Source organism: Petaurus breviceps, unplaced genomic scaffold, assembly GCF_028583685.1.
Source record: "Petaurus breviceps papuanus isolate PSGF00001 unplaced genomic scaffold, PetGlider_PUasm1.0 179, whole genome shotgun sequence".
NCBI classification, from domain to species: domain Eukaryota; kingdom Metazoa; phylum Chordata; class Mammalia; order Diprotodontia; family Petauridae; genus Petaurus; species Petaurus breviceps.
The window spans coordinates 8,462,839-8,488,689 of NW_027185779.1; positions in this window are offsets into that span (position 1 = coordinate 8,462,839).

Below are 25,851 nucleotides of genomic sequence, written 5' to 3' on the forward strand. Positions count from 1 at the left end.
ACACCCTCCACCCTTTACCCAGAACATGACCCCTAGCCTGTCCCCATTACCCAACAACTCTTCACCCCTTCACCCTGTACCCTCCACCCTGTTCTGGGAGGGACCCCCCTTCCAGGAAAAGTTGCACCCTTGTTCCCTTGTGTCATTAGCCCTGAGCTTTAGATCTAACCAATGGCAATTCTTGGCTTCTGTGCATCATTGCTTATGCTATCTCCCCTCCCTAATTGTGGTTTTTGTCTTTATAAGCATTGTTTGCACCCCAATTTGGGGCTGCCTTATTTGAGTATATACTCCAGGCAGCCATGTGCTTAATCAATAAATCCACACCTAAATTTACCTTGAAGCTAGGTCTCAGCTGACTCTTATTCTCTGCACAGCACCCTGTGCAAACTAAGTCTTGGGGAATATTTCAATACCTTTTAAGGAAAAATTAGCCTAACCAGCATAAGGGATTGTAGTGGTAATGGGATTTGAAGATCTTCCATGCCCCTTGAACTTACTGACATAGCAGGAAGGGGTGGGGCAGGAGGGAGCCAAAGCCAAGTAGAGGCTGGGCTGGAGCCAGCAAGGTGACTGAAGTGGCATCGGCAACTCAAATATCATCTGAGAACCAGTCAGAACTTCTGAGGACTGCCAAGGATGGAACTGCAAGGTGCGGGGGTTGGGGGGGGGGGGAAGGGCGGGGCCAGAGCTGCTGGGAGTGAGCTACTAGGAGGCTGAGCAGTTTCCTTGAGTGAGGATCTTTGCCTGAGGGAGCCTGTTTTGTTTTGAAGGCTTGAGAATGTGGATGTTTACTGCATTAACAATGTGTACCAACTCCTTCACAACTGTAATGGCTTTGTCTTACTGGTTTTGGGACTCAGCTATCTGATATTTGAATAAATGTTCTGGCTATGTCTCCCATGTAGAGAGCCTCTTATATTTTGTAATTAATAACTATACCAGCATATTTATAGTCACTGTAGGCATTGTGAATATAGCATTGTGGTTACAGGGATGGGGTAGGGATATTGTTCCAATCACACTTTATATTTATATTGTACATACTTCCCTGGTAGAATACAAGTTCCTTTGGGGAAAGGATTACTTTGTTTTAATTTTTAAACTCCCAGAGCTTAGGACAATGACTGGCACCTACTAGGAATTTGATAAGTAGTGATTAAATGATTGATTGATTGATATTAAATGGACTCAAGGCTGTTCTTCCTCCTAGACATGCTGTTTTGGATGCTCTTCAGTTTATGAGTGTCCTTCTTAATTTGTGGTGTCTAGAATTTAGTCAATGATAATTCTAAATCTCTCCTGTGCTTTCCTGAAGGGTCTTTCCCTTTCTTTAATACATTTCACCCAAAGATAAAAACATTTAAAAATCCACTGAAATAAATTGCAATCAGGTCAAGTATAAGTTAAAGGGGCAATGATGCAGATCCCAAATGCCTCTTAACTAATTGACTACCCAACCCCTTCTCTCCCTGCTAAGCAAAATTCAATCTGATCTCCAATATCTGTGCCAGACCACAGACTAGGATGCATCAGAGCTCGATTACTGGGCCTCTTCCATCCCTTATGCACTACATTAGATGACTACATAGCCTAAGCAGGAACATTTACAAAAAAATTAAAAGGTCAGAAAGGTAAACAGAATCAGGACCATCAAGAGCTTTATATGTCATTAAAAAGATCTGGCAGCCCTATGCTGCCAAAGAGGCAGCCAAGATTGAGATTATAAAATGGGAGAAAGAAGATTACATCCCTGAAACAATCCTTGCAGCAGCAGCAGCAGCATGCAAAACCATCTCTATCCAGTTTAGCAAACAAAATAGAGGGCTGCCAGGAACAAGTTAAGAGTCAGTCCTGGAAGTAATGAAAGCCTGGGTGAGTGAGAGCATTGATGAGTGAAATGGTGTTTGAAGAAGAATGCAGAGCCCATAATCTTACAATATTCTTGAAACCATAAAAAGAATTTTTCACCACAACTTTAATGTGGAGACTGAAAGCTAAATTGAGGGTCGTAAAGAGAAGCCTTCCACACAGTGCTACAGTTCCAAGATAATGAAAGTGAATCCTGATGCCCCTGTTGGCACTCAGAGAATGTGTTTCATCATGAATATTCAAAATTATAAAGCTGGTCTTAAAAAATGGGAATTTTTCAAGTCCATTAGAGAGCTTGGATAAGCTTGCATTCCTAATTTGGATTCGAAGAGGAACAGAATTTAACTTGGAATTGTTAAGTTTAATTTAAATTAATAAACATTTATTAAGCACCTGCTATATACTAGGTCAGCTAGGTGGTGCAGTGGATAGAGCACTAGTCCTGGAGTCAGGAGGACTCATCTTCATGAGCTCAAATCCAGCTTCAGATGCTTACTAGCTGTGTGACCCTGGGCTAGTAACTTAACCTTGTTTGCCTTAGTTTCTCATCTGTAAAATGATCTGGAGAAGGAACCGGTAAACCATAAACTAGGTGTCCTCAGTGCCTCTCCTTGTTAAAAATCCTTTTCCCGCTCTAGCTAAGTAAAATCTCCCTCTCCCTACCCATTCCTCATCCCTTCCCTTTTCCCTTCCCAATACTGACTGTTAATTAATAAGTGACTCGCTTAGCCCATAACACAAGGTAACCATTTTTTGGTATCTCTGCCAAGAAAACTCTGAATGGGGTTATGGAGAGTTGGATATGACTGAACAACAAAAATGTACTAGGCTTCTTCATGATCATGAGGTGATAGATTTTTTTTCAGGCTGTAGCAACTCATAAAACAGCTTACTGAGAGATGACATAGCCATGGTCTTCATAGGTGGCAGGGGATCAACCTGTGTTGTTGAAATCACTCTGTACTAGCGATAGAAGGATGAAAAATTACTGTTCAGACCATCAAAGACTTTTCAATTCAGTAGGAAGAATTCAGGAGGAATAGTGATAACTAGGGAAAAAGTCATACAAATTATAAGATAAAAGTGTGGAGGGAGGGTTAACCAGAGAATGAAGAAGGGAGGAATCATTTCAATATTTGGGGTGGAGAGGGCAGAGGGACAGAAGAACAGCAAGGCTGAAAGAAGCTGCTTCCTCCAAGGTGACCAAGATCTCTTTAAAAAACATTATTCATATAGCTTATTTTTACATCATATTAATTTCCAAATATCCATTCCTTGCCACTCCCACTCTCACAGAACCATCTCATAATAAATAATAAAAACTAAAATATAGGTCAGAGGGAAGCATTTCAGTAAAAGCTGACCAGTGCAACCAAGGAATCTAACTATGTGTGCAGTGTTCCACATCCATAGGCCCCCACCTATGTAAAGCATGGAAGGAGGTGCATTTTATCCCCTCCTTTTTTAGGCCCAAGGTTTAATCGTTATAATTCCTTATATTCAAGTTTCCTGCTTTTTTCTTTCTATTTATATAGACTGTAGTTATTTCATATGTTGTTTTAATGGTTCAGCTTGTATCATTTTATATCAGTTCATTGAAGTCTTCTTGGGCTTCTCTGGGTATTCCTATACATCTTCTCTTACATGGATATTAATAATTGGTTTGGCCATTTCATAATTGAAGGGCATCTCCTTTGTTTCTAGTTCTTCGCTACCACAAAAAGTGTTCCTTTAAATGTTTTGGTACATACAGGAACTTGCTTTCTGTCTTTTATCTCTTTTGATGTTGAGGGTCATAGTAGTAGTGGGATTTCTGGGGCAAGGTGGATGGATGCCTTAATGACTATCTTAGAAGAATAATTCCAAACTGCTTTTCAGAATTATTAAAATAATTCACAATTCCACCAACAATGTATTATTATTGTTTCTGTCTTCCCACAACCTCTCTGACTTCGCAATTATTTCCATCTTTTGTCATCCTTTACAATTTTCTGGACATGAGATGAGACCTCAATGATGTATTTCTTTGTTTTTGGTGATTTGGAGGAATCTTTCATATGGCTGCTTATAGCTTGTAATTAAGAATTACTGGCTCATATCTTTAGGCCATTTATCCATTACCAATGATCTCTTCGTTCATAATTTAGATGGCCTGTTCCCAATCTGACTACATCACTTCACTGTTACAAACCTTCAGTGGTTCCCTGTTGTCTCTCTGAAAAATACAAATTCTTTAGCTTAGAATGTAATACCCTTTCCAATTTGGTTCCATCTTGGTTTTCTTCTCTTATTTAATTTCACTTCTAATAACAAACCACACAGCATTTCTGCAAAGCTGACCTTCTTGCCCTATACTTAGCCCTGTGTCTCTTACCTTTGTCTATGAGCAGAATTCTTCTATGTGTGTAATAGAATTCCTGCCTCCTTCCTCTTAGAAGTCCTAGATTCCTTTAAAGCTCAGTTCATTTGTCTTTTCCTATCTAGCAAGCCCTTTCTGATCCTCTTAGTAATTTCTCTTCTATAATATTCCTATTTCCCCTTGGCTACAAGTAGAATGTAATCTCTTTGAGGGTAGAGACTATTGTTCCTTTTTCTTTGGATTACCAATACTTAACATAATGCCTTACATATAGCATGTGCCTAGGAAAGACCTACTGTAATGATTGGTTGTACCTACCTGTGATTTAGAAGGAGGAAGATTTTGAAAGAGAAAAGACAGCAATGCATCCCAGTACTAGAGTGACTGAATGAATGAATGGAGTCAAGTCTTCAGGAGAAGATTCAAGATAGCTAGTAATCCACTTTGACCATTTCACTGAATGCACTCAAGTATGGATCATGAAAAAGGGCTGGAAATATAGACCATGAAAGACTTTGAATCAAACAACAAGTATTTATCAAACACCAACTGTATACCAGGCAGTTTGCTAGGTGCCAGGGACACAAAAAGGTATGATTGTTACTTTCAAGACCTAATATTCTAATGAGAAGACAAGTACAAATATAAGATATATTCAGAATAAATAAAAATAAATACAAGGCAGTAAGGTGGAAATCCTATTAGAAAGATTCAGGAAAGCCCTTATGCAAAAGGGAGTGTATGAGCTGTATCCTTAAGGAAGGGAGGGATTCCATGAGGCAGAGATCAGTATGGAGTGTATTCCAGGAATGAGAGCTAGCCTATGTAAAAGCATGGGCACAAGATTGAGGACCATGTGAGGAATAGAGAGAGAAGACCAGTTTGACTACATCTCAGAGTATGGGAGGGGATGTAATTTGTAGTAAGACTAGAAATGCAGGTTAAGGCCAAGATGTCAATGACTTTAAAAACTAAACAAAAGATTTTGAATTACATTTTACAGAATAGGAAATAGGGAGGCACCAGCTTATTGAGTTGGAGATTAAATGGTCAGGACTGTGTTTAAAGAAAATCACTTTGGCAGTTGGGAGGAGAATAGACTGGAGAGCTGGGGAGAGATTTGAGAAAGGAAGATAAATTAGGAATTGGTTGCAATAATCTAAGTAAGAGGTAATGAAGGTCTGACCTAAAGTTGTGACTTTGTTAATCTAGAGAAAGGGTCGGATGAAAAAGGTGCTGTGGAGGTTGCAATGGCAAGATTTGGAAAATGATTAAATATATGAGGTGAGGGAGGGGGATGGATAAAGGATCACACAAAGGATACAAATTTGAGGGACTGGAGAAACAATGGTGCCTCTGACAGAAATAGGGAGGTCTGGAAGAGGAGTGGGTTTGGGAGAAAGGGGGAAAAGCTTTTGGGTTTTTTTGTTTTTTAACATGTTGAATTTGAAATGTCCAGGAGGTAAATAGAAATGCCAGACTGGGAGAGAAGGGACTGGATATTTATATAGATCTGAGAATCATCTACAGAGATGGTAATTAAACCCACAAAAGATGATGAGGACACTGCGGTTATGGGGACAGAAGAGGAGAAAGCACAGGACATAGTTAGGGAGTATGATATGAATGAGAGACAAAAAAGGAGTCTTAGAAGGTCTGGTCAGATAGGTGCAAGAAAATCAGAAGTTATTCAGGAAATTCCAGAGAGTAAAGAGTATACAGGAGGACAGGATGGTCATCATTTGCACATGCACAACAGAAGCCAAATAGGATGACAACTAGGAGAAGGACAAGCAATTTTGTCAATTAAGATTTCAGTGGTGTCCTGATCCCCTCAAGCCCTTCTCTAGTCAAGATCTGAAGAGGCAGAGTCAAGATGGCGGAGCAGAAGCAGAACCTCCACATGGCTCCAGCTTCCACCTTCCCCAATTCATGTAAAAGGGACTCTGAACAAACTTTGGAGCTACAGAACCCACAAAATGACACAGATAAACTAACCTCCCGCTGAGGACAGCCTGGCAGACAGGCAGGAATCGGACAGCACAGCACTCTGGGAGCCAACTCCAGCCCCACTCAGACCGAGGTTTTAGTCCCAGGGTGGACCTGACCAGCCACTGCTGGAGGGATTTCAGATCACAATACATAGATGCTAAGGACAAAGTGAGAGGTCAGTGCAGTGTGGACTTTCAGATCCACTAGTTGGGAGAGCATCAGCTTTTGCCCTCAGGGCGAGAAGCCGCTGAGGAGCCTCAGCTGCCCAGGCGCAGCCATGTGACAGCTTCAGCCCCTGGCTTGCAGACTGGAGGGGGAGCAAGCTATCAGTCTGAGGGGTAATCACTCTTGCTTTAACCTGCTTGGATCTGGATTGCAGTCTAGGGTGGAGGTCCTAGGGTGTGTGACCAGCTTGCCAGAGCATGTGGAAGCTTCAGAGAGGGCACCCAACTAATACTTCCGGCAGCTGAGAAAACTCCAGCATCTGGTAGCAGAGTCCTACTGTGGCAAAAAGCCCAAAAGTCAAGTAATTGAGTGGCAACATGACCAGCCTAAGGAAGCAAAGCAAACAGAAAAATCCAACATTAGACTCCTATTTTGGGGACAAAAAGGATCAAAGCATAGAACAGGAGGAAGACAGTGAAGTTAGAACTCCAGCAGCAAAAGCTTCAAAGAAAAATATGAGCTGGTTACAGGCCATAGAAGAGCTTAAGAAGCATATAAGGAGGAAAAATTGGGAAGAGAAATGAGAACAATGCAAGAAAATGAATGGCAAAAGAGGCTCAAAAAGCCAATGAGGAGAGAAGAATGCATTAAAAAGCTGAATTTGCCAGATGGAAAAAGAATCTCAAAAGCTCACTGAAAAGAATCATTCCTTCAGAATGAGATTGAAGCAAATGGAAGCTAGTGACTTTATGAGAAATCAAGATGCTGTTAAACAGATCCAAACAAATGAAAGAATAGAAGGCAATGTGAAATATCTCATGGGAAAAACCACTGACCTGGAAAATAGATCCAGAAGAGATAATTTAAAAATTATTGGACTACCTGAAAGCCATGATCAAAGAAAGAACCTAGAAATCATCCTCCAAGAAATTCTCGAGGAAAATTGCCCTGATGTTTTAGAACCAGAGGGCAAAATAGAGATTGAAAGAATCCTCCAATCACCTCCTGAAAAAGATCCCAAAAAGAAAACTCCTAGGAATATTACAGCCAGGTTCTGAAATTCCCAGATCAATGAGAGAATATTACAAGCAGCCAGGAAGAAACAATTTGAAAATTGTGGAAACACAATCAGGATAACACAGAATCTGGCAGCTTCTACACTGAGGGATCAAAGGGCTTGGAATATGATATTCCAGAGGTCAAAGGAGCTGGGATTAAAACCAAGAAACACCTACCCAGCCAAACTGAGTATCATGTTTCAGGGTAAAATATGGTCCTTCAGTGGAATAGAGGACTTTCAAGCATTCTTGATGAAAAAAACAGAATTGAATAGAAAATTTCAGATACAAGAAGGAAGAGAAGCATTAGAAGAGAGAAAAATGATTGCCTGCCTAATGTTGGCTCTCACATTGGCACTTTGTTATCCACAACAGAGGACAGAAGATTGAGAAATAAGTCACAGAAGAGTGAAAAATATCCACATCACAAATTGCTATATTTATTCTCCTGCTGTGACACATCAGCAAACAATTGTCCCCTGACTCCTGCAGATAAGGATTCTATCTCTATGGAAAACTGACTATGAAGGAAGTGGGAGAGGTGGCAGATGACAGTGGCAGTCTTATTCTCTTTTTAAAGGAATAAGTGAGAGGACAGAGTATGACTGTTCAATCCTTGTTCTTTATCATATTAAACAGGGGACAAAATCTTCTAATGATCGCCATTCCTAACCTAATCCATTTCCCCTCCCAATCTCAAGGGAAAAACAATCTCTTTACCTCTATCTCAGTTTTCTCATCACAAAAAGATAACCCCAGGGTTGTTGAGCTAGATTGGGCACTAGATTTGGAGTCAAGGAAGCCTTGAATTTGAATTTGACCTCAGTTACTAACTGCATGACATTTGACCACCACCTCAGTTTCTTCCTCATGAGTATAATAATAGCACCTACTCTCAAGGTTGCTGGACTAAGAAGAATTTTTCTTGAGGTGGAAAACCTAATGAAATATCTATCCCCAGTGGAATATGTGTTATTTTGTTTTGACATCTGTTGTGTCAGCTAGAATTTGTTTTCTTGAGGAATATAAAAAGGAAAGTTTTGCATTTACTTGAATCTTCATGGTCAGTTAAACTCTCTTTTCCTCAGTAAACTCTCAATTTTCTCATCTGAAAAAAAGATATAATAATATTTGTTTCACACATAGAGTTATGAGAATTAATTGAAATAATGCAAGTAAAAGGCTTTGAAAACCTTTAAAAAAGGAGTTCAGTGGTAACTTTGGAGACAGCAACTTCAGTTGAGTCATGAAGTTGGAAGCCAAATAATAGAGTTGAGGTGTAGGACAAGAGGAAGTAAGTGATGAGGATAGAACATATATTTTTTAATAGTTTGAGAAAGGGAAAAAATATAGGAAAATAGCTTGAAGAAATGGTAGAATCTAGTGCAGGCTTTTGTTATGTTTTGTTTTTAAAGAAATAGGGAATTTTGATCATGTTTGTGGGTGGTAGGGAAGGATTCAGAAGATGATTTTTTGGAAGGAGGAAGTCCTCAATTTGTCTGCAATCTGCTGGATAAGATAGGACGAATAGAATCAACTTGAACCTTGTAAGCAATGCGGAACTATAGAGTATTTAAGAGCAGGTGAGTGATATATATATATAATTCAGGATGATTACTTTGACTGTTTTTCAAAAGATGGATTGGGAGAAAAAATACAGACAAGAAGTAGAAAGATCAGTTAGTAGGCTATCATAATAATGTGGTGAGAGTTAATGAGATAATGATTAGAGAATGTGCCACACCAAATGTAATGTACAACTTAATGCACAAGACATTTTTAGTAATGATTACAAAAGATGGAAAAGTGTTAACGACACATTTGCAAGAGAGGCTGTTTGTATTTGTGCTTTGGAGGTGGGGGGAGTACAATATTTAAAGATGTTTAACTGTACACAGATTTAGTTTAGACTCTGATATTTTTATGGTGTAGTCTTTTTAATTCAGCACAAAAACATGGTTAGAAAACTTTGAAAATTATGGTACAGATTATATATTTTAATTCTGGAAATTGAAATTACTAAGTGAAATTGAAAATTGCCAGAGATTATAGATTTTCAGAGGGTGGGGGGACAGTAAAAGGTCTTGATTTTGGAGGAACTTTCACTTTCTTGAAAAATAAACACATTCCATTCACATCCACAAAGGCATCTAGTACTGAAATGGCTAGCAATCAATACTTTGAATTGATAAAGTTTACGATAGAAATGGAAGGTATTTTCTTGCAGGATAATTGTCTTTTACCACATCACAAATAATATGGATTAGAATTAAGGGCCCTCAGAGCTGACTCAGCTGAATGTCTTTGATGATTATTTCAATTTAAATTAAGCACAAACTGCCAGTTTCCTGAATTTATATGAAAGTTCACAACAGCAGAGGAAGGTACTAGAGAAAGAATCTAGGATAAGATGAAATAGACCAAGTTTAACTATTGCTAATACTAATGTCATTGTGGTAGCATTTAAGGGATTTTGAATTAGCATTCACAAAAGAAATGGGATGCAATCAATGAAGCTCCCAATGAAATCCTATTGACTAAAGCCTCTTATTCCCAATCTGGTTGAAGATATTATTTTTAAATGGTCACTTCAGCCCACTATAATATCTCAAGTGATATTCCTCCCACACACACCTGTCAACAAAATAAATACTTTGGGGCGGCCAGGTAGCACAGTGAGTAAGAGCACCAGCCCCAGAGTCGGGATGACCTGGGATCGAATGCGGGCTCAGACACTTAGAACCCACCCAGAAATAATAATTGGCCATGTAACCTTGAGCAAGTTACTTAACCCCAATTGCTTAAAATAAACAAACAAACAAGCAAACAAATAAATGAATGAATAAAATAACTTTAACAAGCTCTTAGTAAGCATTACTGTAGAAGGCTACTGTGTGCTGGCTGGCAATATTTGGGAGGGGAAGGGATTTAAGGCTATACCTGTGGTTTCATTAATGGAAAAATTCCCATTATGCAGTTAAGGACTGAAGAGAATTGCACAGGGCACTTAGAAGCTACACAGCCACTATGTGTCAAGGCAGGACTTGACCCTGGATCTTTCTGGCTCCAATATCTCCTCTGTCCACTTTACCTGTCTATCTCTTGACTACCTTCATTTTACAGATGTGCAGGACATTGGAGGTACAAAGACAAAAATGAAATTTTCCTTGCCATCAGTGGCTTCACATTGTACTGGGAGGATATGAAATTTACACAGATAATAAATTATAAAGTAAATACAAAATAATGAGAAGTGATTCCAAAAAAGAAAGTGCTAAAAATTAAGGGAGTTGGGGCTAGGGAATTAGAAAAGGCCTCTTATATGAGACAGCCCCTGACCTTTGCTTTGAAGGAATTCTGTAAGATGGAAGTAAGGAGGACCCAGGGATATCAAAAGATCTAAAATGGTCTCAAATAAATTCTCTTGAAAACTGGTTAACAACTATTCCTCTACAAATGAAAATTATGTTTAAGTAATAATCACCATGTCATTAAAATGTTATGAGGTTTAGTTCTGGGTAGTGTTTGGAAATTTGGGTACAACAAGCAATGCATCTCCTCTTATTTAGTGGACAAATGCAAGTGTAAATTAAATGGGGTTACAATTATGCCAGTCATTTGCATAGTGTGATGTAGCTGCCAGATGTTAGATTTAAGCTACAAGGTTCCTTAGAGATTGCTGGTCAACGTCCTCATTTTTTCAGAGAGAGACATCAGAGAAGTTAATGACATCCAAAGTAACATACGTAGAAAATGGCAGAGTCGAGGTTCAAGGGTCTCTGAGAGGGCCAATCTAGAGAGGAAAATAGCTGAGCCAAGAGTCAAGAGCCACTCTAGGGAGTGCACACTTTCCACCCCACCATATTGTCTACCATTATTTTTTTTGTCATTAATAACCATTCAAAAGTATAAAAAAAATAAGCTCTCCATAGTTTAGAATTATTTCTACTCCATGTCTTCTGCCCTCCAAATAGAATTTTTAAATCCTTTGTGACTTTATTGAAAGTAGGTTTAGGAAAAAGTTTATAACCCTTTATATAAGAGAGTTATATGTGTGTGTATATATACATATATATATATATATATATATGATTATTTATACAGGTTTATATGAGAGTAAGGGTTATAACCACTGCATGCATTTTCTAGTTTGTACATTTTAAAGCAAGTCAACAAACATTTATTAAGGCTAACTATATGCCAAACACTGTACTAAGTACCGAAAGTACAAATATAAGCAGAAAGAAAATCTCTGCCTTCAAGTAGCTTACATTCTAAGGGGGAAGAAAACTCACAAAAGGAAGTTGTAAAGTATGTGGGAGAGGGAAACATTACTTACAAGGTAGAATTGGAGATGACTAGTGGAGAGTTAGGAGTCAGGAGTGCAGTCCAGAGAGGAATGAAGACAAGGCTAGCCTGGCAATTTCCTTAAAATGAAAGTTCTGGGGGGGGAGGGCGAGCAAGGGAAAGGAAATAAACATTTATTAAGCACCTGCTGTGTGCCAGGTGCTATGTTAAGCACTATGTATGTGTGTTGTGTGTGTATAATATATAAATATATGTGTATATAAAATCTCATTTGATCCTTATAACGATCTTGAAAGTTAGGTGCTACTGTGAAATTCATTTTACAGTTGAGGAAACTGAGGCAGAGATTAAGTGACTTGCCCAGGGCCAAAAGCTATGAAGTATCTGAGGTCAGATTTGAATTTAGGCCTCTCTGACTTCAAGCCAAAGACTCTATCCTCTGTACCACCTAGTTGCCTTTACCTGATCATAAAGGAATGTGACTGTACTATAAAAAATGATAAATATAATGAATACAGAGAAGCATGGAACAATCTACCTGAATTGATGCAAAGTGACTAAGAGGGCTAAGAAAACAATACATGTGTGTGTATATATATATATACACACATATACATATATATGCATTGACAAGAACAATGTAAATGAAAAGAATGACACACACACATGCACATGTGCAGGGACACACACACACACACAAACACATACACTTCTGAAAACTGAATGTTGCAAAATTATAAAGAACATGTATGGTTTAAACCAAGAAATATAAACAGGACTCAAGAGAAGCAGGAGAAGGTCTGGAGCATCCCGTTTGCATACATTTCATGGGATCAAAGGACTTTAGGATTTAGAAGGATTGTGAAAACATTAGAATTTATCCACTCAAATTCCATTTCTTATCTTATCACTCAAATCCCCATTTCCATGGGGGAACTGGGCCCATATCACAAGTGATTTGCCTAAGGCCACACATATACTATCTCTCCCATATTTTAGCTCCTTCTGTCTCTTAGAATATGCTTTAGGAAAACTCAGATACAAAGGTCATTTTCTTTAAAATTTCTATCAGGGAGCTTTTTGGCTCTTATGGAATACAGTTTTGATGCCCAGCAGGGCAGTTATCACTTGGCTAAATGGCCAGTGTTAATTGGGATATAATTCTGGTAGTGGTAGCTATCAATCTCTTTTTCAAGTTGCAGGTTTTATCAGTCTCAGAACCTGCAGTTTTGACTATCATAGAATCTAGATAAGGTACCTTGGTAAGCTACAGAAGCTTTTGGTCAATTATTAAGGCCTAAGAGTATTTGAATTTTTTTTCACCTAAAGAAAGATTAAAGGGAGCTTAGCAACCTCATTAATATTCCAAGTAAAAGTGAAATCATCAAAGACAGGAGAATGATATAGAGAAATTTATAAAGAACTCCACTATGTTTGATATTGAGAAGCACTCCAAAGTTCATTTAGTTCACTAAGGGATTCAACTCTATGTAATGGAAACAACCCTGTCTTTGGAATTGAAGAGAACTTGCTTCAAATCCTGACTACCTCTAGGGATGGCTGTGAGATGAAAGGAATCTCAATTAATCCTTTTTACTCTCAGTTTTATCATCTGTAAAATGGGAATAATGTCAGTGTCAACTGCCCCACAAATATTTACTAATAAGTCATACTGATTAACTGCCTGTCTCCTCCAACATCTCAGTAAGAAGCCTCTTTCTTCTCTTCCTGTTGCCAGAAAATCACTGGCCTATTGATTCCATTTTCTGTGCTGATCAGTTCCTCCCCCCCGCCACACTGAGTATTCTGTTAACTCCCCTATTTCTGTTGCAATTCCTCTGCCTTGATATATGAAGCTAATCTAGCACACTAGCCTTTGGTTTTTTGACTGTTTGGGGTGAGCTCTGGAAATAAAGAGGTAGAGCAGGTGTGAAATGCAAGCAATAGGGAGGACATGGAATACTCACCATGAAAGCCGGACCCACACAGGGGCATAGTCATTAAACTTTGAGTTCTCCCCAATCTACTGACCCCATAGAGCTGGCTTCAGCTATTTTCCAAGATATTCCAAGGTTAGAAATGGGAGGAATAAAAACCAGAGAGAGAAATTTTCATCTAAACCTTCATCCTCTATCAAGGGAATCTACTGATTCAAGGCCACATGTGGCCCTCTAGGTCCTCAAGTGCAGCCCTTTGACTGAATCCAAACTTCACAGAACAAATTCCCTTAATAAAAGGATTTGTTTTGTAAAACTTGGACTCAGTCAAAGGGCCACATTTGAGGACCTAGAAGGCCACATGTCTCCTGCCCTCAAACATGTGGCCTTGAAGTCACAGGTTCCCCACCCCTGCCTAGACCACCCAAACATGCATATCATCTATTATACACACACACACACACACACACACACACACACACACTTACAAATATATACATCTACATGTATACATGTGTATGTGTATATATGTATTTCAGAGAAGGAGATGGCAAACCGTTGCAGTATCTTTGCCAAGAAAACTCCAAATGGGATCATGAAGAATCCAACATGACTGAAAATAACTGAACAACAACAAATATATGCATGTGTGTATAATATGTATATGATATATGTACACATAAATGTGTGTATGTACATGTATGCACACATATGCATGTGTGTGTATATACATACATACATAAACACACACACAGAAGCAAGGACAAAAGGGGAAATGATGGAAGCAATGACACGACATGGATTTCCTGGGTTCATCTACCTCTAGCCCTTGACATTGGACCACCCATAGGGAATCTATCCACTTCCCTGATAGTGTGCACATATGCACACCACCAGAGTAGAACAGCTTGCTACACCAATGTGGTTATTTTTCTGTCCTTTATTTTTTTTTAATGAAAAATTATACTATAGTCAATACAAAAGGTCAGATTATATAAATTACAAAACTGATATTTTAAAGAGAAGCAATGGTTAGAAAGAAAATTGCTCTCTGGAGAGAAATGCAAGCACAGGAGGTCTGTACCTTTCTGTTGTACCACATCCATCAGACCAAGTAACTGCATCTTCATCCATCATTTGACATAATAGAAATAAAATTGTTCTAACAGGACATCGTCACAAGATCAATGTCTCCTGCTTTGAAACTAAATACCTCATTTCAATAAGTGTCTTGGCTCCCCCTCAGATTCCATCTCACTGGGCAAGACCATTATCCCCTGGCCATATTCTGTCCTACTCATCTTCTCTCTTAATTAAAGTTTAAGAACATTTGATTAGGAAGACAAAAAAAAGTGCCTCTTTGCAAAGCCATAGAGACTATAACCTTTAAGTGGATTCCCACCATTTCCCTCTATTTCTCTTTTGTTGAACTATTGAAACAAGTTAGCCTGTAGTTTTACTGGTAACCAATCAATGTTACGTAATGGCCTTCCTTTGGCCAATATATATTGGACACATTTCTCCCTGTTGGGCCCTGTCCAGTTGTGTTAGGTCCATAGTTTTGAGGACCTTTCAACCATGACACATAATTGTGGACCAGAAAAGCAGTCTGCACATGAGGTTAGCCAATCACTTATCTGATGACAGCAAATGAGCTTATAATAGTTGAAAGAATGTGGGAAAAGACTACCTCTTCCAATTGACTTCTTGCCCACTGTGGCAAAGACTGGAAATAGTCTTTCCTCAAAACTCATGTTTCCAAAGAATAATAGAAGCCTGGTTTTTATGTATTTATGTGGCATAGAAAATATGCTTCCCTCCATAAACAAAGCTGACATTTCAGGGAGAAGAATATTGTATTTGGATTTTTTTTTCTAGTAGCCATGATAGATTGGTGCTGAACTGGAGCATTCTTTTGCATGGTATCTTTTGTGACCAATTACTCCCAATGGAGTTCTGTGAACTAGGTTCAAAGAGTACAAAGCATTATTTCTTACAATTCAACTAACCTTCCAGTTCCTACCCAATACCATGAGGAAGGCCTACATTAGAAAAATTCAGTTACCAAAGGCAGGCCTGGGCAAATTGAAGGTAGGAATCAGTTGTCTCTTGGGGGCTTTACCCCCTTTACTTATTGAACTTTTCTCCCCTTTACCCCCAACTCTGTTGCTGTCTTTGGGTGCTAGGAACCCTGAAATGCAAGGGTACAGGGTGCAGGCCTACCTCAAAAGAATTCAACCTTTTTTCAGTCCAAGTAGTGAGTTTAGTAAGACACCATTTGGGTGGGCAAGATTCCTAGTGAGTCTATGGTATTTGTGATGCCAATGCAAGCAGGCCAGATTCTTAAAGAATCTGTACAACTTAATGGGAGCAAGACTGTTATTTATACAAAAAGACTGTAGCCTGGGGTGGGCCAGTGGACCAAGTTCAGCCAAGGAAGTTCACAAAGAAAGGGCAATTAAAAGGATTATACTGGGATGGGCCAGATGCCTCAGGGAAACACCAGGGACTTGACTGCTGAAATCTGTGGGAAAGTTTAAGGGCTTTTCGTTTGTAAGGATCCCACTGGCTCCCCATCAACCCCAGACCCTTGGTACTCTCAGGCATTTATCCTCTGGCTACCCTACTGTAATGTTAATGGAATAAAAGATCTTCCCCACCCATTGATAGGCCTCACAGGGAGCCCATTAAGGGAAGCTTGCTTAGGGGAGGCTTGTTTGTAGGAAGGCTTTCACACCTTTTGCTAATTTCTAATTAAGCACTGAGTCAGGAGGCTGTGATGCTTTTTGTCTCTGAGAAGTGTATGTATACTCTGAATTGTTATTTTTTCTTTGGGGGCTCACTTGTGCAAAGGATCTTATGATTCCTTGGTGGAGATTCTGAGTGTAGAGTTCCCTTGACTGCTCAGATGTAAAGGCTCTCTTGATCTAAGGAAGTATGTAGAGTGTATAGTTAATTCAGGCAGTCAAAGCCCTCTGTATTGGTCTTTATTTCTCTGCTTGTATTTTCTCTGTTTGTATTTTTCCTGAAGTTCAGGGTGCTGACTTTTCTCCTAACTAGTGAAAGTAATTTTAAAAAAAAGATTGTTGATCCCTTAAACAGCTATATTTCCTAGTAAAGCAAATCTAAGAACCTGTGCTAGCAGCCATCCTGCTTATGCCGGTGTGGTTACTACTATACCCACCTTCCTCTAACCATATGGCAGTTTATGTTCCAAATTTCTTTTTTTTTTCTTTAAGAAAAAAATTGTACATATCATGAAATATACCTGTTTCTTCTCCTACTAGTGAGGTCCTTCCAAGGGCCTTCATTTTGAGGCCCTTCATTCCCTGGCCCTACTCTTCCCTTTCTCTTCTTCCCTCCCTTTCTCTGTCTTTAATCTCTCTGGTCTTAGTTTCCTTATCTGTAAAATGAAGGAGCTAAATAAAGATATTTCTCAAGTCCTTTGCATTTCTAAATTCCATGATCCCCTCTGCTGGGTTATCACTAGTTTATCTGTGAAGCTAAACTTTTCTATTATGATAATGGGTCAATTAATATCTTATGAACCATTTGTATCTGAATGAGGACTTTCTAGAGACAGTTTTTACCCAAAGGAATGAATTCAATGTTCAGAATCTCAGGTTGGCAAACGATGATGTTTGGGTCATGGAAGTCTTTCAGACTCTTTCCAAACACACCCAACAACAACAAAACAACAATAACACTGAAGTTGGGAAAAGAACTCTTCATATATGGTCTCATTTGATCCTCAAAACAACCTTTATTATCCCTGAAATACAGAAAAGGAAATGGAGGCATAAAGTTAAGTGAGTGTCCCACAGTCACATAACTAGCAAATGTTGGAGGCCATATTTAAAACTCAAGTCTTCCCAACTCCAAGTACAACATTCTATTCAAACCACCACCAAATTCCAGCCACATACTTTGACTGGTCATATTAAAATACAATTATGTTTAGCAGAATCTAAATTGCCCTAACTCAAAATGACTTATTGTCCTCTGGTTCTCAATAGATCGCCAGTAAACCTATCTGAATTCCTATTTTATCCTCCCCAAGTCCTGTGCCTCCATTTTGAGAGGTCACATGGCAAATGTCAGATGTGAAGGGAACTAGACCTGGGGCCACATCCTGCCTCTAGCACTCAATGGTTTTGTAATTAGAGTCAAGTCTCTTAATCTTTCTGAATATCTGTTTCCTCTTCTATTGGATGAGGATACTTAAAGTGTCTATTTCATAGGTTGTTGTGAGGATTCAATGAGATAATATTGTGTAAAGCGCTTTGCAAACATTAAAAGCCATATAAATGTCAGTTATTTATTTGTTTGTTTGTTTTGCTTTTTGGAGGGCAAATGGGGTTAAGTTACTTGCCTTCACAAGGCTAGTTTTTGTGTTAAGTGTCTGAGGCTGGATTTGAACTCAGGTTCTCTGGACTCCAGGGCTGGTGCTCCAAGGCTGACCCCAATGTCAGCTATTTATAGCAGGATCATAGAGTAACTCCTTGGGTTCTGTAGTTAATTTGTCAGTTAACTGACCATTAACAACTTAGTTATTAAATGAGTTAGGGGTACTAGCTTAGAAGAGATTCCATTTCAGTAAGGTTCCAAACACATTTCCTTTCACTGTTCCTATAAAAAAAAAAAGATGCTTTTCATGTTTCCTTTTAAGTCTTCACTTGTTCAAACTAAACATTCCAAGTTCCTTCCTTGTGGATTTTCATTTTGAGGACAGGCCTATACTAGCCTAAAGATGATAGCACAAGATAACTATGCTAGTGATCTTGTGGACTTTCAATATCCTGGTTAAACTTCTCTGTATTCTAACATGATCATGGAAGAAGAGTTCAGTGGGCTTATGACTTCCCTGGTCCTAGATAAAATAGTATGCCTTCTTCATGCAGGTTAAAATCACCTCATCCTTTATGTCTGTTTGTTTGCTATAGCCCATTGCTATAGTGGATGTGGCAAAAGGAATGAGCTTGGAATCAAAAAGACTTGCATTCAACTCCCAACAGCAAAGAGTAATTGAGGGAAACAGGTTCTCTATGGTTTTTAGAGACCTAGATACCATAATTTCCTATTGTCTAGTAGTGTGTGGTCTTTGTGGATAAATACCATTAGACTCTCAGTAAAACTCCATCTTCTTTCCTTCACTCTATATTTCAAGGAACCTCAGTCAATGAGCATGGCATAATAAAGTCATGCAAGTCTGATTTAACTACATAGCTTTCTGTGCATACACATAAGAGGAGAAAAAGGAATGATATCAATTAATTAAAATAACAATTCAATAACTATGGCTCCTTAACCAATCTTATGTTTGCCTCAAACCCAGGAGCTCCAGTATCATAACTGAGTAATAAGATTTCCCCTTTCCACTGAAGGAGAAAAATACTTTAGCCACTCACAGGTTCTGAGATACCTAGGAGCTCTAAATCACTACCAGTTCCTGAAAACACTGTTCTTCCTCTCTTGGTTCTCCCAAATACCAAGTGCAACTGAGGCAGGTCCCCATAGGCATAACTAAAGTTTCCTAGCATTGTTCAATGACTAAGGGGAAACACTCAAGAGCAATATGGAATATGGAGAGTCGGAATTATTCCCTCAATCTCTGTATCAGCAAAATAAAATAAGGTTTTTATGTAATTAGCTAATTAATTTGATTGCTATTTTAAAAAAAAACAACCACTACAACATAGAAAATTCAAGTTTCAAAGTGGATTTTGTGAGGACAAGTTTTAAGTTTTACAGTTTAACAATCTAAACAAATTGGACAAATATTAAATTCCACTTATGATTTGTTCTATAGACCTAGTTAAATATATACAGAGAACACTATTTTTATAGAATTTTATAAAAATGATAAAAAATAATACTATTTTATAAAATATATTTTATTAGTGATTCCAAGTTCCTCAAAGAATATTAGAATTGTTCCCCTCAAACAAAAACACCCTCAAAACAAAATAAAATTAACATCGTTCTCGTTTTAAAAGTAGATGTCTGTCATCTAAACCTTAGCATTATGTATCTACAGCTAGAAGATGCTTCAGAGACAATCTAGCCCAGTCTCCTTTTTACAAATGAATATATTGAGGGCCAGGGAGAATAAATGATTTGCCTAAGGTCACACAGATAAAAATCATCATAGGACAGAGATGTGAACCTAGGTTCTCCAACTCTAAAACCAGTGCTCTTTCCATTATGGTACCTGGCCTTCTCTGTGAAAGTAAAAGTGTCACAATCAAACAATATTAGTCCGACAAATCTTTTGCTGCCAACTGGCACTTCAATCCAAAGAAGGTTCATTTGACATTGACCAACAACATAATATACTGGTGTGGTTTCATTACCCAATTTCACCATCTCTACAAAAGCCTATAAAAATAAGAGAATTGAGGCAACTAGCAAATGCCAGCCAAAGAACCACTTTATGACATCTGATTTTTTTTCAATTAAACATGGTTATGTCTGAGTGAATAAGATAATTGATGAAATTTTCCACTCTATGAGTAAAGATATAGGTACTGTGTGCTTACCTCTAAAACATGGATATTCCTGCTAAGCTACATTGTCAGTGGTCAACAAAAGGTTGAAAGAATGCTTAATAAAAAGAAGTAATTCCATTTCCTCCCTACTAACTTCTTTTGAATATAGTACACTCTTCTACAAAGTGTCCAATCTGCCTTACTCACATATCTAACATGGTGGGGAGAGGGGAAGGGGAAGGGGTTAAATTTTATTTCAGAGTTTCCTGACCAACCCTTATTAAAAAAAATGTTATTATTTATCCCTTTTCTTATTTTCTCCTATTAAAGCTGGAGTAAGTTAACTGAAGGAAAAGGACTATTTCTTAAGCTTGGCTCACAGATGATCTTCTATTCTTCCAGTCCTTCCTGGGAAAACAAAACAAAAAATGAGAAGCAGTAACATGAATTTGGGAAGGCCTATTTGCTCACACATTCTCACTCACTTAACTGTTTTTAGCTCACTGGTATTTCTCAAAAGTAAAAGAAAAAAAAAAAACCTCCGTGGGGCAGTGGTAGCATAGTTAAGAGCTGTAAGATTTATGACTTTAATTGTTTTGTGAGATGGCAATAATACATCATGACAGGGCTGGTTGTTGGACGAGTCAGCTATGTTACTGTTCCTTTTGGAGAAATCTGAAGTTAGAGATAAGTAAGGCAAAAAAAAAATCTCTGTTCAACATTATTGTACTTTGGAAAGAATCCCAAGGAGATTTTTCCATTTCCCTATAGGATAGAGTCAGAGTTCATTGATCCAGACTATTATCTCTGCATAAGAGATTAAAAGCAGATGCTCATAGATCTGTTTCTTGGCTGAAAACCTCTCAAGAAATGAGAGGTAGTGCAGTGGTGGTTGACCACAAATGAAAACAAAGAAATGGTTTGATTTTTGGCTCCTCTGCAGCTTGATGGAGAGAATTATCCATTTTAATGCTATCATCTTTAGCACAGTGTTCTACTACCATGCCAAAAGTAACTACAAACACACTAAAAATATACAAATATTACTAATAGAATTAAAAATATGCTGTCTGCAAGGAATCTGACCTCAATCTCTTTGGCTAAAATTTATATACACACAACATATCTTAACCAGTAACAGAACTTAGTCTTAGGTTAAATAAAATGATAGAAAAATACTTAAGCTCTATTCTGTTAGGATCAAAGAAATTAATAATATAAAGCATTCAAAAATGAGGAACAAGATATTATCCCTTGGCTATTTACCTCAAATAGAGAGAAGCCATCTGAACATTCTGTGAAACTCACCAACATATGAAACTCCATCTTGTTCAGTCATTTTTTCAGTGACAACTGACTCTTCATGACCTCATTTGGGATTCTTTTGGCAAAAATGCTGGAGTGGTTTGCCATTTCCTTCTCCAGCTCATTTTACAGAGAAGGAAACTGAGGTAAACAGTGTTAAGTGACTTGCCCAGGGACACATAGCTAGTAAGTGTCTGAGGCCATGCTTGAACTCAGGAAAATAAGTCTTCCTGATTCTAGGTTTGGCACTCTATTCACTGTGTCACTTAGTTGCCTATGAACCCCACCTCCTCCCAAAAAAGTCTCACTAAAATATCATCATTTCTGCTCCTCATGTGAATATACTTTCAACTGTTAATCTTTTGATGAAGGCAATTATAAAATAGATTAGAACAGGGGTGGGGAGCCTGTGGTCTCAAGACCACATGTGGCCCTCTAGGTCCTTGGGTGCAGTCTTTTGATTAGTCCAAGTTTTACAGAACAAATCCTTTAATTAATGGGATTTGTGTTCTCTGAAGTTTTGATTCAAATCTAGAGGTTCTAGAGGGCCACATGTGCTCTCAAGGCCACAGGTTCCCCACCTGACAATATAGATTATGATTATTATGTGCAAGATTTAACAGTGAAACTAAAAGATAACTGGTATTGTTATTATATACCATTGTAGTGTAGTGTTATTGGAAACTGATCAAAGCTCTGCTGCTTTCTCCAGCCTTCTCTGTCCCTTTTTTGCTCAGGGGCCTCATGAGATCCACAGCTACAAATCCTGTTATGAAAAGGCTGGACCCCATGGACCATAGCCCATCACTAAATCAAAGCAGAGTTAAAGGAAGGTTACAGGTATTTTCTAAGTAGCTCTCATATATCCCACATTGCTTCGGACATAATGGAGAGGATAGAATACAAGCAAAAACCACGTATATTGAAATAATCAGAGAGTATAATACGATATGTAACCTGTGAGCTGAATTGCATAAAATGGAGAATCAGTGCTAGTGAGAGTTTAGGGAAAAGGAAGATGAATAAGTATAGGAACCTTTCTTAGAGGAGACTAATAGGATAATAGATTTAGAGTTGGAAAGGACCTTACAGGTTATTGAGCCCGACCTCATCATTTTAAATATAAGGATCCTAGACTGATGTTAGCTGGCATACCAGTAAGTGTCTGAGGAGAGTTTCAGACTTGAACCTTTTAAAGACAGGTAGGATATGGATAGAAGTAATAGAGATAGAGAAGACATTCCAAGTAGAAGCAACAGTAAGGGCAAAGATTCAAAGATGAATAACCTCAATGCATGTGGATGAATGGGTCAAAATAAATAAAATATATTTCTGGCTGGAGTGGAGAGGTCATACTTGTTGGTAAGTTGGATAGTAGAGTCAATCACACAAGCATAGCTTGGTTTGGACCATGCATTGGTTTGGAAAGATAGACCAAGACCAGCTTGTGAAGAGCCTCAAATTCTATGCTGAGCCAGATGGATTTCATTCATTAGGTGAGAGGGAACTTTGGAAGTTTTTAAGTAAAGCAATAATGTGAAAAAAAAGTGTTCTGATGCCATCAAGACTAGGAATCAATCAGTCACTTAGGAGGGAATTTCTGTACTTGGGTTATTCCACCTTCCCACAATTAGTCCTACCCTCTCTCTAGAGCTACCCAGTTTTTGAGGAGAACAATATTAATCAGATATGCTAGAGTCAGATCGATACGAGTTGCATCATGTAATTTTTGTTATCATCACCAGTTTCAAATTTTAAGTGCACAGAACTCTCAGATTCTTAAAAAAAAGATAACTACTAAAATAGCACATGAGAGAAAACCATGAAAGAGATTTCACATCTCTGAAAGAAAATGAGACTCCTTAAGTACAATTTGGAAAGATTTGCTACTGGATTCTTGAAAGTAACTGCCTCAATTTGCACATATCAACCCCCACATATCATTGTAAATCATATAGGCCCCTTCCTGCTCTCATTCTATAATCCTCTGGTTTTTATTAGTTTGGATGCCATTTTAAGCAAGTTGTAATTAAAATTTAAAAAGCAGGTGTTCAATTATATTATCCACCAAGACACTTGACCTTAACTTTCCACTTTAAAGGGTTGTAAGGAACAAGGCATATAGTTACCACCACTGGATTAGTCTATCTACACAGTACAAATAAAGAGAAAGATTTTCATTTTAATTAACCTAGGTAGACAGGTGGCATAAATCAAATCCCAAGTGGTTTGTACTTCCAATTATGCAACAAATTTGTAATTTTAATAAAACTAATAAGTTTTCTACCTAAGTTTTACCTTTTGATAGAATGTAAACTGCTTGAGAATAGGAATTTCAATTATATTTGTATTCCCAGTGCTTAGCACTGTGCCTGGCATATGAGAAGTGCTTAATAAATGTTGATTGATTGTGATTATGTGCTGGGCTCTCCTTCCCAGCTCCTCCTTGTCTTACCTTATACCCAGTCTTCGGACGTCTCTGGCTTCTTGTCTCCAAGAAGAACTCACCCCCACAGAACACCCAACGACACGGAGGTTGCCAAGCGAGGCTGCTCTTTATTCAGTTACATCTTAACAATGTGGCCACCAGAACACAGCAGAATGGAACCGTGAGACAGAGAGAGCGGGACAGAGAGAGAGAGAGAGGGAGAGAGGAGGAGAGAGAAAAAGAGAAAGAGAGAAAGAGAGGGAGAGGGGGAGAGAGGGAGGAAGAGAGAGAGAGGGAGCCTCCCCTTGCTTTTTCCCTAATATCCTTATCATTCTTCTTACTGTCACATACCATGTGGGAGCCAATCGTGCACTCTCCTGAGTGCAGGGCAAAGGAGTATGTGTTAAGAGGAGTCCATGTTGATAAGGCACATTCAATGCCACGTCAGCCTTTCCCAACCTGGCAAAGTCAGCTCCCACGGCCCTGCGCTCAATGCCATGTCAGCCCTTTCGGCCGGGCAGAGTCGGCCTCCACATCTCCAAGCTCCTGCTTCTCAGAGGTCACGTGCACCCCCTCCGACATCTTGTGACTGCCACAGTGTCTCTCACACTTGTGGCTCTATCAATTATGATATAAAGTGTCCTCAGTTCCTTCCATTATTCATAATACAGTGAGCTTGATAATGGATAGCATCAACTTACCTATTAAGGGAAGGTATTATGAGCTCGTACCAATCTCTTGCAATGTCATAATTATCAATTGATACCATTTGGCTGTTCGAATGGGGATGAGGATAGCATGCTCCTTATCCCATTGAGTTTCCTGCCATTTAGGAATATTTACCAAAGGGTTCTTGTTTAAAGAATGTTGTTTTCCATCACAGATATAGGACAGGATCTTGATTCTTTATCGGGCCCTGAGGAGGGAGTTACATCACTGTTCACTTAATAGGGACCAGACCTTCTTCCAAATTAACTTCTGCTAGCAGTTTTCCAGTATGAATAGACATTGTCTCACCTCCAAGGGGTTAGAGCTTAGAGAGGACATGTGACTGAGCATGGGACCTATTTTGACCAGAAGTAGGTAGAGCTCCTGGAGTTTCAGCTCTTGACCTCCCTCCCTGTTGCTTTCTCACTTGCCTGCTTGAAAGGAGGAAGAATCTGGCTGCTGATCTCCCTACCTTTAATCCTTTGCCTGGTGGGGTGTTGTGTGAATGGAGCACATTGTTGTCTATGTTTTTACTTCCACCCTTTGGCAAGTTGACTGTAGAGGGGACAGGAGTCTGATAGTTCTGTTCCTACCTTTGCTCTCTGGCCTATGGGCTGCAAAGGGCCTACCTCTTAGCCTTGCTTGCTGGCTTAGGTCTTCTTTGGCATAAAGCTGAACCAAGTAGCAGAGTTTTGTGTTCTCTCTCTATTTCTCAATCTCTGCATCTCTTTCCCTCCTTCCACATCACTTTCTTTCTCTATATCCTCTCCTTCCCCTACCCTTTCCTCATTATCCTCATCATCATCTGACTTCTCCTCCTCCTCCTTCTTCTTATCTCTCTCTCTGTTTCTCTCTCTCTCTGTCTCTGTCTCTCTCTGTCTCTGTCTCTGTCTCTTTCTCTGTCTCTCTGTCTCTGTCTCTCTCTGTCTCTCTCTGTCTGTCTCTCTTTCTGTCTCTCTCTGTCTCTCTGTCTCTCTGTCTCTCTCTCTGTCTCTCTGTCTCACTGTCTCTGTCTCTGTCTGTCTCTCTCTCTGTCTCTGTCTCTGTCTCTCTCTCTCTCTCTGTCTCTCTCTCTCTGTCTCTCTGTCTCTCTGTCTCTCTCTCTGTCTCTCTGTCTCACTGTCTCTGTCTCTGTCTGTCTCTCTCTCTGTCTCTGTCTCTGTCTCTCTCTCTCTCTCTGTCTCTCTCTCTCTCTGTCTCTGTCTCTCTCTCTCTCTGTCTCTCTGTCTCT